This window comes from Panthera onca, chromosome D3, assembly GCF_046562875.1.
Source record: "Panthera onca isolate mPanOnc1 chromosome D3, mPanOnc1 haplotype 2, whole genome shotgun sequence".
Taxonomy (NCBI): domain Eukaryota; kingdom Metazoa; phylum Chordata; class Mammalia; order Carnivora; family Felidae; genus Panthera; species Panthera onca.
Window position 1 is genome coordinate 36,042,205 of NC_138350.1, and position 15,160 is coordinate 36,057,364.

The following is a 15,160-nucleotide window of genomic DNA, read 5'->3' on the forward strand; positions in this document are numbered from 1 at the left end:
GGACTCTGCCTTCCAACTGCTGGAGATGGAGGACGACAACTGATGAGGCCCAGACTCTAACTCCGGTGACCCACGCGGAGCCCAGGGTAAAACTCCAGGTAGCGGGTAAGTCCATCTCCTTTCTCTTGGGCACGGGGGCTACCTATTCCGTCCGGCCGAGCTATTCCGGCCCCACCACACCATCCTCTGTTTCGGTCATGGGCATAAATGGCACCCCCTCCATTCCCCCATGCACACCGGTACTCACCTGCTGCCTGGATGGCCTCCACTTCTCCCACTCCTTCCTAGTCATCCCCTCCTGCCTCATCCCCCTGTTGGGCCGAGACATCCTCGGTAAATTAGGAGCCTCTATACATTTACCAGCTATTTGCTCCTCTCCCTCCCCCACTCATCTCCTACTGGCTGTTATCACGGACGACACAGACCACAGCCTTAACCCACACCCAGACCTCCCAATAGACCCAATCCTATGGGATACATCCACCCCAACAATCGCCACCCATCACCAACCTGTCCTCATTAGACTCAAAAATCCATCATAAATCCCGTCTAGAGCCCAATACTCAATCTCCCACACCCACCGACTAGGCCTGAAGCCCATCATCGATCGCCTACTCAAGGAGGGCCTCCTAATCCCATGTCATTCCCCCTGCAACACCCCAATCTTGCCTGTAAAAAAGCCAAATGGCTCATATAGACTAGTTCAAGACCTCCGAATAAACAATGAAGCTGTAATTCCCATCCATCCAGTAGTGCCCAACCCATATACCCTCCTCTCCCAAATCCCCCCATCCACGACCCATTTTACAATGCTTGATCTCAAAGATGCCTTTTTCACCATTCCCTTACATCCTGAATCCCAATTCCTCTTCGCCTTCACATGGCAAGATCCAGTCACTTCTCTGGCCTGCCAACTCACATGGACGGTACTTCCCCAAGGATTTCATGATAGTCCCCATCTCTTTGGGCAGGCTTTGGCCAGGGATCTCCTCAAAGCCCCACTCTCCAGTCACTGTACTCTACTATAGTACGTAGATGACCTTCTATTATGTGGAACCTCTTTCAACCACACCAAACAAGATACAGTCCAAATCCTAAATTTCCTGGCTAACCTGCGGTATCGAGTCTCCCCACACAGAGCCCAAATCTGTACTCATGCAGTCACATTCCTGGGAGTCTCACTCACACCTACTACCAAGGCCCTAACCCAAGATGGCCTCCAAGCCCTCCAGACCCTGTCCCCACCTACCAATGCAGATGAAATCCTCTCCTTCCTGGGTCTAGTAGGCTTCTTCTGACACTGGATCCCTAACTTTGCTGTACACGCAGCTCCCCTATACAAAGCAGCCAAAGAAACCCCCCAAGGCCCACTCTCCAGCCCGGGATCGGTCGCAAGGGCCTTCCAACGGCTGGTCACATCTCTAGTCACTCAACCGGTCCTTTCCCTCCCTAATGTTTCAAAGCCTTTCCTCTTATATACAGATGAGAGGGCTGGAATTGCAACAGGGCTCCTAACCCAACCGTGTGGCCCTAAGTTACAAGCTGTCGTCTACCTTTCTAAACAACTGGACCCTACCATCAGGGGGTGGCAACCCTGCCTCAGAGCACTTGCAGCAGCAGCCACTCTAACCCAAGACGCACTCAAACTCACCCTACACTGCCCCCTAATGGTACTTTCATCACACCGTCTATCAGATCTCCTTACACATAAGGCCCTGGCACACCTCTCCCCATCACGCGTACAATTGTTCCATCTGCTCTTTATTGAAAATCCTGAAATATCTCTCCAACTCTCCCCCAGACTCAATCCTGCCACGCTACTTCCACAAATCAACCCCAAAGACACTTCACAGCCACCCTTCCACTCCTGCACTGAACTTATAGATATTCTCTCCAAACCTCCATCTAACTTAAAGGACCCTCCCCTCACTTCCCCTGATCTCACTCTATTTGTAGACGGCAGCTCACTAGTTGACTGCAAGGGCCACCGACGAGCAGCGTATGCTGTAGTTACATTAAACCAAACTCTAGAGACCCAGACACTACCCACATGAACCACATCCCAGAAGGCTGAACTCACAGCCCTCATTAGGGCTCCCCAATTGTCCAGAAACAAAAGGGTCACAATATACACAGACTCAAAATACGCTTTCCTTATTGCACACACCCACTCCCACTTATGGGAAGAAAGAGGATTCCTCACAACGAAGGGTACCCCCGTCATCAACGGGCCACTCATGGCGAAACTCCTTGAGGCCCTCAAACTCCCACAGGAAGTGGCCATTGTCCACTGCAAGGGCCATCAACCCCTAACCACAGAGATAGCTATAGGAATTCACAAGGCAGACGACACTGCCAGACAAACAGCTCTCTCTCTCGACCCAGTTCCTATGGGCATCCTCACCGAAGATACAACTCCCGATTATACCCCAGATGAACAAAAACAATACATGGTCCATCCCGATGCCCACACCAACGCAGGCTGGATCATGCTGGGCCCCCGACTGGCCCTCCCAAATAGTCTAGTCCCTCCCCTACTAACAAAAATCCACAAAACCCTACACATTGGGCCGGAGGCCACCTTCCGCTTCCTTGAGCCCATTATGTACCACCCCCACCTACGACAGCTGATGGCCAAAACACACGAACAATGCACCACATGCGCCGCAGTCAGTCCCCAAGGGAGAATGAGGCGCCCAGGTCCCACTCATCAGATGCAGTGCCATCTCCCGGGGGAAGACTGGCAACTAGATTTCACTCACATGCCAAAACACAAAAAATTATGGTATCTCTTTACTATAATTGACACCTTTACAGGGTGGATAGAAGCCTTCCGCACCTCATCTGAAGGGGCCTCCACAGTGGCTGAGATCCCACTCAAGGACATCATTCCCCGCTTTGGTCTACTGAGAAGGATACAGTCTGACAACGGGCCCGCTTTCATCTCAGCAGTCACCCAACAGGTCTCCAAAGCCTTGGGTATTACTTGGAAACTCCACATACCACACCACCCCCAGTCCTCGGGTAAGGATGAAAGGGCCAATGGCCTCATAAAAGACCATCTCACTAAACTCCCCATAGAGACTCGGCTCTCTTGGCCTCAACTCCTACCTATAGCACTCACCCGACTCCAAGCCGCTCCCCGAGGACCCACAGGCCTCAGCCCATTTGAACTCCTATACGGGCGACCCTTTCTGTTACCCCAACCCCTACCAAAAGATCCTCCTCCTTTGGCTGCCTATCTCCCTTACCTCAGCCTGCTCCGACACCTGATTCGCCAGTACGCTGACCTCACTCTACCAGCTCCCATCGATCTCTCCTCTCCCTCACTACCTGTAAACCCAGGAGACTCAGTGCTCCTTCGAGTAAGACAAAAACCAACCCTTGCCCCCCCTGGCGGGAGGGTCCCTACACAGTCATACTCACAACCCCCACGGCTGCTAAATTATTGGGCCACACCCCATGGGTTCACACCTCCGACCTCAAACGGGCCCCCCCCGTACCCCCTATACCAGAAGGGTCGTGGACCTCCCAACCAACCGGCCCCCTCACCCTCAAACTAACCCGACAGGCCCCTTCATGACGGACCCTTCCCCTCGGTTTTCCACCTTCACACTCACAATATTACACGAGCTGCAACTCTCCCACTCATCCGACCCCATCACCCTCCCCTTATTTCTCTCCTGGGTCTCCGACTGTTGGCTTCAGGGAACTCTCCAATTTCTCCCCCGTCGAAATCTCCTTCTTTACCTTTTTACTAACCATACTTATATATCATGATGATACTTCCCTTGTTACTCCTTGTTCATATTATCCCCCTTATGCCCTCACAACCCTCCTATAGGTGGGTTTTTTTACCTATCCAAAACTTTTAATGGACACACCTCTATCATATCCTCTACCCCTTGCCCCATTGTTGGGTGCCTAAATCAAGTCACCTTTAAATTCCCCTCTTTCAACACCCTCCAAGCCTCTACGCGGATTACTCCCACCATTTGCTTTTTATATGACCGAACCGACAAAATATGCTCCCAAACCTCCCCCAACCAATATGGAGGATGCCCCTATCACTATTGTAACATACACTGTCTCAACCTACACTGCTTCACAGGACCAAGGACAGTCCGCTTCTGCTTAAAAAATGGCAACTTTACCCTTACTGTCCCTGATCCATGGGATACCCGCTGGCAAATCGGAATAAAGGGCAAACTGTATCAGAACTGCCATTTCTCTAACCCCATCTCCTCTTTAACCATCTATCGAACCTATGAGCCCTCTATGTCTCCTTCCCTCTCCAACCTTAAAGATCTCACCCAAGTAATCACGGACCAAGAAGACCAGCTCAACACACAACTACAGACCCCCCCTGCACAACATCCCTTCTCATGGCTTACATTAATCAGACAAGGAGTGATCCTGCTTAACCACTCAGGCTTAACCAACCTGTCACACTGCTTTCTTTGTGCATCCCTTCAGCGGGATCCAGTAATAGCCGTCCCATTACCCACCCCCTTTCCCAACACCACTAACTCCATCAACCACCCCAGAAGTCAAATCTCTCTACAGATTCCCATCCTCACTGAGACCCCTCAAAGCAACATGTCTCACCCCATATGCTACTTCTCTCATGCCTCCCCAACTTGCCCCTCCCCCCTGCCTATGCCTAGCCACCACCCTCCCCCAGGGGAATTCTATTGGTGTAATGGCACAGCTTATAAACAAATGCCCCAAAATGCTTTTATCTGTCTCCCAGTCACCATATCCCCCAACTCACCCTATACGGACAGAAAGAACTCCATCAACTCCTCGAATTCCGTCTCCAAAAACGAGCCATTTTCCTCCCACTAATGGTCGGACTACCCCTAGCCATGTCTCTATTGGCTGCCGGGGTTGGGACCGGCTCTCTTGCACACTCCATTACCTCCTCCAGGGACCTGTCAGGCTCCAAATCGCAATAGAAGCCTCAGCAACCTCCCTATCCGCCTTACAACGGAAGATCAACTCCCTATCACAGGTCACTCTACAAAACCGACGAGCCCTAGATCTCCTAACAGCAGAAAAAGGGGGAACATGCCTGTTCCTGAGGGAAGAATGTTGCTACTACCTCAATGAATCAGGCTTAGTTGAAACCAATATAGAACACCTAAAGGAAATCCAAAAAACAATCTACCCGCCCAGGATCCTCAGACCCTCTAACCTCCTGGTGGCAATCACCCCTGTTAACTTGGCTCCTCCCCATAGTCACCCCACTAGTTGCTATCTGTATAATATGTTCTTGTTTTCTCCGTTTCGTACGGAAACGAATTCATGAAGTTTCCCAGGTCGCATTTCATCAGATGGTGGTCCGTCCCTATTCCCGTATTCCAACCTCAGACCCCACATACTATGGCATCGCCCTTACACCACAGGAAGCAGCCAGATCAGATTCGTCGCCCATTATCACCAATAAGAGGTTGGAATGTTAGGATGTCCCTAGAAGGGGATGGCTCTCTCGCCAGCGCGCAGGAACAAACTGAAGGTAAACCAATCATCGAGTGCCAGCACAATCCAAAGGAAAGCCCCAATCGGCTCTCCAGAACGAACTGAAGGTCAACCAATTACCGAGCGACAGCACAACATGGCACGAGAGAAAGACCCACCGGAGCCTAAACCCGGAACTGCTACAGCTTAAAAACCCTATCCCACCATACCCGGGTGCGATTTTCCTGACTCCCTCCTTGAGTCACGGAACCTCGCCCGGAACCTTAGTTCCCAATAAAGCCTTAAACTGCAAAAATTCTTTTTGACTCTAACTCCTATCTTCACCCCGCACAACGCCTGACACTAACAAATTTTACCTGAATATAATAGAACAAAGGAACTGCAGTGAACCCTTAAAGAATTGTTAGCTTTTCTATAAATATGTCCTTGTCTCAACATACATTGTTTTAGAAAATTGTTCTCTGGAATTCAGAAAAGTAATGATGCTAACCATTCAGCATCATTATGCTATTAAAAAACCATGTTTCAGATTTAGGACTTTCCCCTACTATGTATTAGGCTGAGGATTAGCATTGTCCCATGTCCTCCCATGTCTGCTCCACATCTGCCAATCTCATCCCAGCAGGTGTTGTAGTAATTCTTCAGTCAAAAAAAAAAAAAATGATTTATGATACTGTTTCCTTCTCTCTAGATCTGGAGACATTTGTGACACTTTTCAGGGATTTACTGACTTTTCAGTGTGGTTTCGGGTGTATTGGGCAGGATTGGCAAGCCTGGTTCCACCTCTCTTCCTTCCTCTTCTGGCCAATAGATTTTAAAAGTTTTGCATTAGTGTGTGATTATGCATGCATGTATGCATGCATATATGATTATATGTATGAGTATATATGCATATATAAAGTATGTATGCATATATGATTATATGCATAATGTGATTATGTGTGCATATATGCATACTCATGGTTTACTTATGTGTGGGGTGTTTAGTAAGTGGCTACCATTGAACTATTTTCCCATTGATTCCATTTAAAATTGCCAATTGATGTTCATTTTATCACAAATGTACAGGTCTTTGGGGCTCCTGGGTGGCTCAGTCGGTTAAGCGGCCGACTTTGGCTCAGGTCATGATCTCGCGGTCCGTGAGTTCAAGCCCCGCGTCAGGCTCTGTGCTGACAGCTCAGAGTCTGGAGCCTGTTTCAGATTCTGTGTCTCCCTCTCTCTGACCCTCCCCCGTTCATGCTCTGTCTCTCTCTGTCTCAAAAATAAATAAACGTTAAAAAAAAAATTTAAAAAAACAAAAACAAATGTACAGGTCTTTGCCTTCTTTTTTAATGTTTGTATATTATTGCTTTAAATTGCTTTAAATTTTTTTTAATTTAAATTTAAATTTAATAAATTAAAATAAAATTTAAATTTAATTTTTTTTAAAATTATTGCTTTAAATTGCTTTAAATTTTTTTTATTATGCTGGCTAGAGCCTCCAGAACCCCCAGAACATGGTTAAGCAAGTAACTATTGTTTTCCAGTCTTTAAAGAAATCTTTTAGTAGTAATGTAAAACATCTGAAGGTTGCAGTGAAAAATTAAGGTTCCCTTAACATCCTCCCATCCTAGAGGTAGCTGTTATCTTCACGGGTCTTTCTTACATCTATACATGCACAGATAAACATGCTTCTAGTTACTTTTTACAAAAATGAAAACTCACAATATATAGTTCTGTGATTTGCTTTTCTTACCCAATATTCCATGGAGATCTAGATCCCTCTACAAAAATCGTCATTCTTTTTAAAAACTACACAGTATTTTGTCATATAGATGTTCTATAAATTACCTGTTTCTATATAGATGGGCATTTCAGTTGTGCTTAATACCTAGCTGCCGAAGGCAATGATACAATGTGCACCTGTATACAAGAACCTTTGTGTATACCCACCAATATTTGTGTAGGGGAGTGTCCTAGAAATGGAAATTTTGTGTTACAAAATATACATTTGAAGTTTATATACACACATAATTTTGCTATTGCCAAATAGTCCTTGAAACTGGTTGTATCAGTTTACGTCTTCTCTGATTTTGCATAAGTAGGCCTGTTTCTTCATCGCTTACCAATACTTCCATATTTTAACCACTGAATAAGTAAAAATTAACCAAGTGCTATTAGACATTAACCCTCTCAAGGGGGAAAAAAGAAGAGTTGCTCACAGGTAGTTAAATTGACTTACTCATGATTGACCTGAAGGTTCCTACTGACAATCCAATAACGACGTTAACAGTTAATGAAATCATCAGTGACAAGTTACTCAAATAGTTGGTGAAGGATAAGAGACGAAGCATGGGTAACAAGCCACTACCACCACTCATAGGAGAGTGTGTCAGGGAACATTAGGGCCGTCACTCACCACTTAGGTGCTATCACAGCATATGTCTTTCCTTTATAGCTCTCCCACTGGTCTGATATTTTGTTTGTGTGTATGATTCCTGGATTTGTAAGTCTTTGAATGTAAATGTCTGTGTCTTCCACTGCAGCGTAAGCTCCATGAGAACAGAGACATTCTCATCTTGCTCATTATTTTCCCCCAGCATCCTTCCCGGTGGCTGTCACAGGGAAGATGGATGAAAGAGTTTGGACTTTATTCTGTGTATCAATTAGAACCTTTTATTGTTATTATCATCCCCGTAACAGACAGAGTTAGGCATCACATAGTTTGAGAAAAGTTTAAAGCCTGAACACACGAAGAGCCTTGGGTGTTAAACTTCTTGGACAGAATTGTGATTCCTTTGCCCAGGGTGTTCATCAGCATTGTATAATGAGCTCTCCAAGTTGATTGCCTTCTATTCAAAATCACACACTTTGCTATGTTATGACCCTTTGCCATAACGAGCTATTCTTAGGAGTTACTATGACCGAAAAAACCTATTGCCCTTCACCACTACTCACCTCCTGCCATATTGTGAATATAGACTTCTAATCTAACAGCCAGTCAAGGAAATAGAGGGTAATGGTCTCCTTGGGTCTGCCTGGAGAAGGCTTCCTCCTGCCCTCTGGCATTCAGCTGTTGGTAAATGACAAAATCTTACTCTATACTTTGAGTCTGTACTTGTTTCTTTATTTCCCTCAAGACATAGGTAATAGAAAATCCAACTCATATGGGCTAAAACAATGAAAATTAATTCTTATAACTGACTTAAATGTTGGCTTGATCCTAGTAACTCAAACGTGTCATCATAGATCTGGTTCCTTCCTACCTCTCTTCGGTCTTTCTCAGCTTTATCTTAAGATTGACTCCCCTTATGGATTCAAGGTGACTTCCAGATGCTTTCTTCCTAAAAGAGAAAGAGAGCTAGAAATAGAATTAGTACTATCAAAACAACATGGTTTCTCCCCAATGGGAAGGAGTTGGAATGAATGTCCTATAAGTCGATAACAGCTCGCCTAATATTGCATTCGGTGAGCACCTATCTTTGGTCAGGGAAGTATTACTACCCCCATCTTACAAATGAGGAAATTGGAATATGTCCGAAGTTGTACAACTAAGATTGGAAGAGGCATTCGCAGATAAACTGAGGAGTTTCACAATTAAAACAAAACCATTACATACTGACAGTGACTGAGGTTTTTTAAGGTGGTGTGGTATGTGTAAAGCAATGTTTTGGCTTCCTTGGAAGCACTCCACTAGACAACTAGATCAATCATCCAATTTCTGTATATCACCAATCAAAGGACGTTGATATCCCTGAAAAGTGTTCTTCACTCTCCCACATCATCTCCCCACCACTATTCTAAAACAGGCATTCTAAAGCATTTAAAATATTAAATTTTTTCATCATAGTTGCCAACAAGAAGCATAGATACAAATTCAGCTTAGTCAAAAATAGAAAGTAGAGATAACATTCAGAGACTCCACTATTAACTTGACACAGGAAACAAATAAAACTGAAATAATCCCTCAAATTATAAGATAAAATTGTCTTCTTTAACACGACCTCCAGTAGTTCTCTGGATCCTATTGCCTTCTACCTATTCAAGGAGTTTTCTGCTGTAATTATTTCTTCTTTTTTTTTTTATTTTTTTTTAACGTTTATTTACTTTTGAGACAGAGAGAGACAGAGCATGAACGGGGGAGGGTCAGAGAGAGGGAGACACAGAATCTGAAGCAGGCTCCAGGCTCTGAGCTGTCAGCACAGAGCCCGAAGCGGGGCTCGAACTCACGGACCGTGAGATCATGACCTGAGCCGAAGTCAGCTGCTTAACCGACCGAGCCACCCAGGCGCCCCTGTAATTATTTCTTCTTACTCTTGTGCTGTCAAAGTTCCTCCTCTAGTAGACCACGCCTATCAGTATAAAAGAATGCTATCATATTTCTCATTAAATTGTCCCGTAAACCCCACATTCCCTCCAAGGAATAGTGTCTGGCTTGTGGGGGGTACTGACTATGTATTTGATGATGAATAAATGAATGAATGAATGAATGACTTGATAGTCACCCTTCTTCTTGCATCTGCTAAGTCACTAATATCTATAGATTCTTCATGATGACTTTCATGTCTTGTCTTGCCTTCTATTTTCATTACCATAACCCCAGGGAACCTTCTCCCAACTTCTAGGTGGGAGTCCAGACCAGTACTCACATCTGCCCTGAACGTTAATGTCAGTTTAAGCTCCTAAATTTCACTTACCGTTGAAATAGGAAAAGTATCTAGCTTCTCTCTCTCACTCTCTCTGTTTTCAGCTTAATATTTGAAAAGCCAAATATTCTCTGTTGCCTTTAATATAAGTACAAAATCCTTAGCTCAGTTTTCAGTGGGCTTCACATTATGATATTAAAATATCTTCAAACACTATTTCCACTTATTCTTCTAACAGAAGCTCTCTTTCCACTCTCTTTGGACTACTGCAGGTCAGTTGTTTTTTTTTTTTTTAATTTTTTTAATGTTTAATTAGTTTTGAGGGAGAGAGAGAGACAGAGTATGAGTGGGGGAGAGGCAGAGAGAGGGAAACACAGAATCTGAAGCAGGCTCCAGGCTCTGAGCTGTCAGCACAGAGCCCAACACAGGGCTCGAGCTCATGAACCATAATATCATGACTTGAGCCGAAGTCAGATGCTCAACCTACCGAACCACCGAGGGACCCCTGAAGGTCCACGCTTAACTGCAGATCCTTACTCACATTCTTGCTCCAGCCTCTCCAAATTTGGCCTAAATGACAAGGCTTAGCTTAAAGCCCACCTTATTTTATTAATCTTACTCCAGCCCTGCAGCCCAGTGACACCTCTTTTGAACTTGGAGCCCTTACTCACTCACAGTTCATTTAGTCACCTCAAGAATTTTTTCTTCTGTATTATTTAAAATTTAAAACTTATTTATTTTTGAGAGTGAGAGAGAGAGAGAGAGAGCGCAAAGGAGGGGCAGAGAGAGAGAGAGAGAGAGAGAATCCCAAGCAGGCTCCTTACTGTCAGTGAGGAGTCTCATGCAGGGCTCAAACCCATGAACTGTGAGATCATGACCTGAGTCGAAATCAAGAGATGGATGCTGAACCAACTGGGCCACTCAGGGCCCCCTCTTCTGTATTTTTTAAAAAATTGTCGCTACTGTCTCTCTCTGCCCCAAAAATAAATAAAAAAAAAAAAAAGTTGAAAAAAAAAATTAAAAAAAAAAAAAGGGGCGCCTGGGTGGCGCAGTCGGTTAAGCGTCCGACTTCAGCCAGGTCACGATCTCGCGGTCCGTGAGTTCGAGCCCCGCGTCAGGCTCTGGGCTGATGGCTCGGAGCCTGGAGCCTGTTTCCGATTCTGTGTCTCCCTCTCTCTCTGCCCCTCCCCCGTTCATGCTCTGTCTCTCTCTGCCCCAAAAATAAAAAAATAAAAAAAAAAAAAGTTGAAAAAAAAAAAATTGTCGCTTAACTTTCCAATGCCAGTTATCTTTTAAATTTTGTTTCTCCCAAGATGGGATAAATTAGGTTATTTGTTAATTAAGCCATTCAATTTGAATATTAGTATAGACCAGGTTATGCTGCAATAATCAAATATCCCTCATATCTCGGTGTCTTAACAGAACAGGGGTTTCTTTCTCATCCACCTTCCTTACCCAGTGAGGAGGTTGCCCGTCATGGTTTCTCAGAGACCCAGGCTGACAGACGCTGGAACGACTCACAGGTGAGCTCCATACAACAGGTCTTAAGTTCCTTAGATCAGATGTGACTCTCATCACTCCTACTCACAGCCTTTTGACCAGAAAAACTGGTTCCGCCTAATTGCAAGGAACTGGGACATTGGAACAGCACATAGATATTGAAGCAAACTATTTATACTGTGAATAATATGACAGATAGTTACATAAATGGGGACTTTACCTCGTATGGGACCTCACAGAAGATAGTTTTAAGACAGTAGCTGTTGCATGCGGCTGAAAGATGTCATACAATTTATTTGCATATTGAGAATAGGGACCTTATCGCTATGATTTAATTTAAGCTGAAACCTCGATTCAGTGCCAAACCATAACAAGCTTATTTTTATGCCTTGGCATTAAGTATCAACCAGTGGTGATTCTTGTGTACACAAAGCCATTATTTTTAAAACTTCTCTGCAAAGTCTTAAAAGATTTTCATCGATCCCAAGATGACTATGGACGTCATTTCCTTATTGAATATGTGTTTGATGTCTGGTTAGAAAGAAAGAAATGTCACTTTTTTAGCATCTCTTACTAGCCACCCGTTGTGACACTTGGTATGTCACTCCATCTGTACGGAAGGATTTTCAGGTCAGGAGTGCACGTCTCAGTCTCCCCCCCCCCCCCCACTGAAGCGACAAGATCTACCATCAGTTAATGAAATGTTTTCATGAATCATGACTAGCGCGTCTCTCTCAGATGTAACTGAAATAGCACAGCCTATTCTGGTTTGAAAAGATAAAGCCGTGTGTGAACTTATTATGCAATAAACAATAGCTTCATGTTCATTATGTTCAAATCAGGGTTGGTAGACTTGCATTTGGACACATCAAAGAGTAAGAGCTGGGTTACTTTTTAAGATGTAGATTTGTGGGAAGTTAGGCAGGCTTTTGATAGGCACTGCTAAAGTCCAGATAGCTGTTCTTTTTATGGGGGTGGGGGGGGGGTTTAAATGTAATTTTTATTAATCAAGAAAAAGTGTTTTAATCTGAAAAGTTTGACACTCTCCCAATCTTTATCCATCCATGGTACCTTCTTCTCAGTCAGGCTACATCTTTTACAGCAAATAGCTGTTCCTAATTAGGGTTCAAACAATATTCCTGTTGCCTTTTAAAGCCAGAATTGCTAATGGAAACTTTGAAAATACTTTTTCTTGTTCTGTGAAATACGATTTTAGAAAGAATCTCTGTAATTTGTATGTGTGGCAGATACTTGGAGTATCCAGAACGCTTTCTTCCTTCTTACCTCCTCCTTCTTCCTCTTCTTCTCTTCTTTCCCTTCTTTTTTTTTTTTTTTTTCTTCTTTTTTACCTTGGGCACAGATTGGTGATGTAAACACTCATTAAGCATTAATGTTCAGGGACATCATTATCATTGGCCCTCAAATGGCTTTTGTCTCATTTGTTGGTGAGCAGGACTTCCACTGATGCGTGGACTTCCATTGATTCTGTCACACAGTAGACCATGGTGCATATCTGCTGTGAATTGCCTTCCCAGCAACGGGAACCAGGTCATCTCCAACACCCTGCCCCCACAAACAAGGCTTCAGCGAAGATCCTCATGCATGTCTCCTAATGGCCATGCATCAGAATTCCCGTGGCATTAGTTCTAGAGTAAAAATGTAGGACTTCTCCGTGGCATATTACTCTCTGAAGTTGGTGTCCAGCTCTGTATTGCAACCCCCCCTCCCCATCCTTCTGAATGCTGAGGCAGCCATCATCTTAGCACCACTGGATCTTGTCTCCTGGCCTCGGTTGGTTTGATCAGGAGCCAACATTGACTTCATGATGGGCCAATGAGTTCCATCCCAGGGCATTAAGACTCAGTTAAGGAGGGATTCATTTGAGGGAAGAAGGAATTTCAGTGCAAGTCAGAGCAGCAAGATAAAAGCCCAGCTCTACGGACAGAACACCCTTGTCGAAAATTAGGAAGACGAAGAAATGTGATGAATATGAGGATGCCCTGGGCTCAGTGGATTCCTGGCTTAGAAGCCTGCAGACAGGCCTCCCCCATTTCAAAACCCCCTGTGCCACAGCAGTTGGTACCAGAGCCATGTGGCGAGCAATGATCCAGTTTCAGCAAAACATCATCATCTCTCGCATGAAATTAATGATGTTAATTTGAATGTTATTGCTTTTGTAGTTCTCCTTGTAATTAATTTGTAAATTTGTTTTGGTTTCATAACTGTAAACGAGCCATGATCATAAGGACTTCATACCTAATTTTATGTTTCTTTATATTTGAGTAGCAACGCAATAAAAAAACAAAACAAAACAAAAAAACAACTAAGATCAACCCTGAAGGGGGTCCCTTTGTTTCCTGAAAGTGTATTTTCCAACTCAGGCCAGAGAAGTACTGCTCAAATCTGATCTCAGAGTTGGCTCTTGGGTCCAACGTTAGGGCACATGCATTTATTCCTGTTTGAGATCACCCTTTTAGGTTTCAGTCCCGATCTTTTTAATCTTCATTCTGTCATCCAATAGATTGCTTTCCTTCCAGCTTCATGCCTTTGGCAGATTTAAAAAGCATGCTACCAGCCAATGTTCTCAGTTGAGAGCAACAAAGTCAACTCTGGCTGAGGTAAGTAGAGAAATGGTTGATTGCCAAGATGGAGGGTGGCTCACAGGTTCACTGGGAAGGCCACAGAACCTGGGGCCATGGCAGAGAAAGAGTAGTCTGAACACCAGGAAAGATGCCGTCACAAACCAGGGGGCAAAACCCGACTATGGAGGATGTCACTGTTCTTATGCCTGGATGACCCAGCCTGCCTGGCCCGTGGCCTTGGATCGTGGACACAGGCCCCGTGGTGCGCCAGTGCTGCCCAGAAACCCAGAGGCTGCTGCCACGGCCCATCTCCTGCCACCAGAAAGGATTTGCCTCTGTCACTTCTCTGAGTTCCCATGCTCTGGCTCAAAACTAGGGGTGCATTAGCCTGAGTGGCTCGGCCTAGCTTACCTACCTGCACCCAAGATGGGAATGCAAGTATCTGGTACTTTCAGAATCTAGTATTGGAGGTGAGCTCTGCCTCCCATCAGGGCTTGTTATGGAAGCAATTCACCTAACATAAGAAGGGGGTTCAGATGCCAGGCAGGGAAAGCAGGAAATTTACACTCTCCATGCCTATTATATCTTTATCCAGGTAATTGTCAAAAATGGAACATAGGACCAGGGCGAGACAGGACAGCTAGAGTTGGCAAGAGGCCTTCCTCCTGCCACTCTGTCCATATTGATGACCAGCAGGATGAATCCAGGGGTGGGACCAGGCAGCATCTGATGTTTGCCCGGTGCTATCAGCCTTATGTGCAAATCATAATTTTGGGTTTTCTCCCAAACTCACATTCCCGAAAGGAGGAGGAGTGAGGAGATAGGGGGGAGAGCGTGTTAGTTCTTGTTTTGTTTGAGTTCTTTCATCTGGCTAGATGCATTTCCAGTATCATGTAAATCAATGGCTTTTTTCATTACTGCAATAAAATTTGCCTTTGTACCTGACTCCCCAAGGAGTTGGAACATAAGCAG

The 15,160-nt window shown here is 44.8% G+C and overlaps 1 long non-coding RNA gene across 1 annotated transcript in view; it reads right to left on the reverse strand.

The window, feature by feature from the left end:
- Positions 1–15,160, reverse strand: part of LOC132665778 (uncharacterized) — a 32,420-nt gene that overhangs the window by 13,312 nt on the left and 3,948 nt on the right. Inside the window, exon 2 of the long non-coding RNA XR_009604272.1 lies at positions 8,727–8,804. This is a non-coding gene — a long non-coding RNA (uncharacterized LOC132665778). The remainder of the gene's footprint in view (positions 1–8,726; positions 8,805–15,160) is intronic.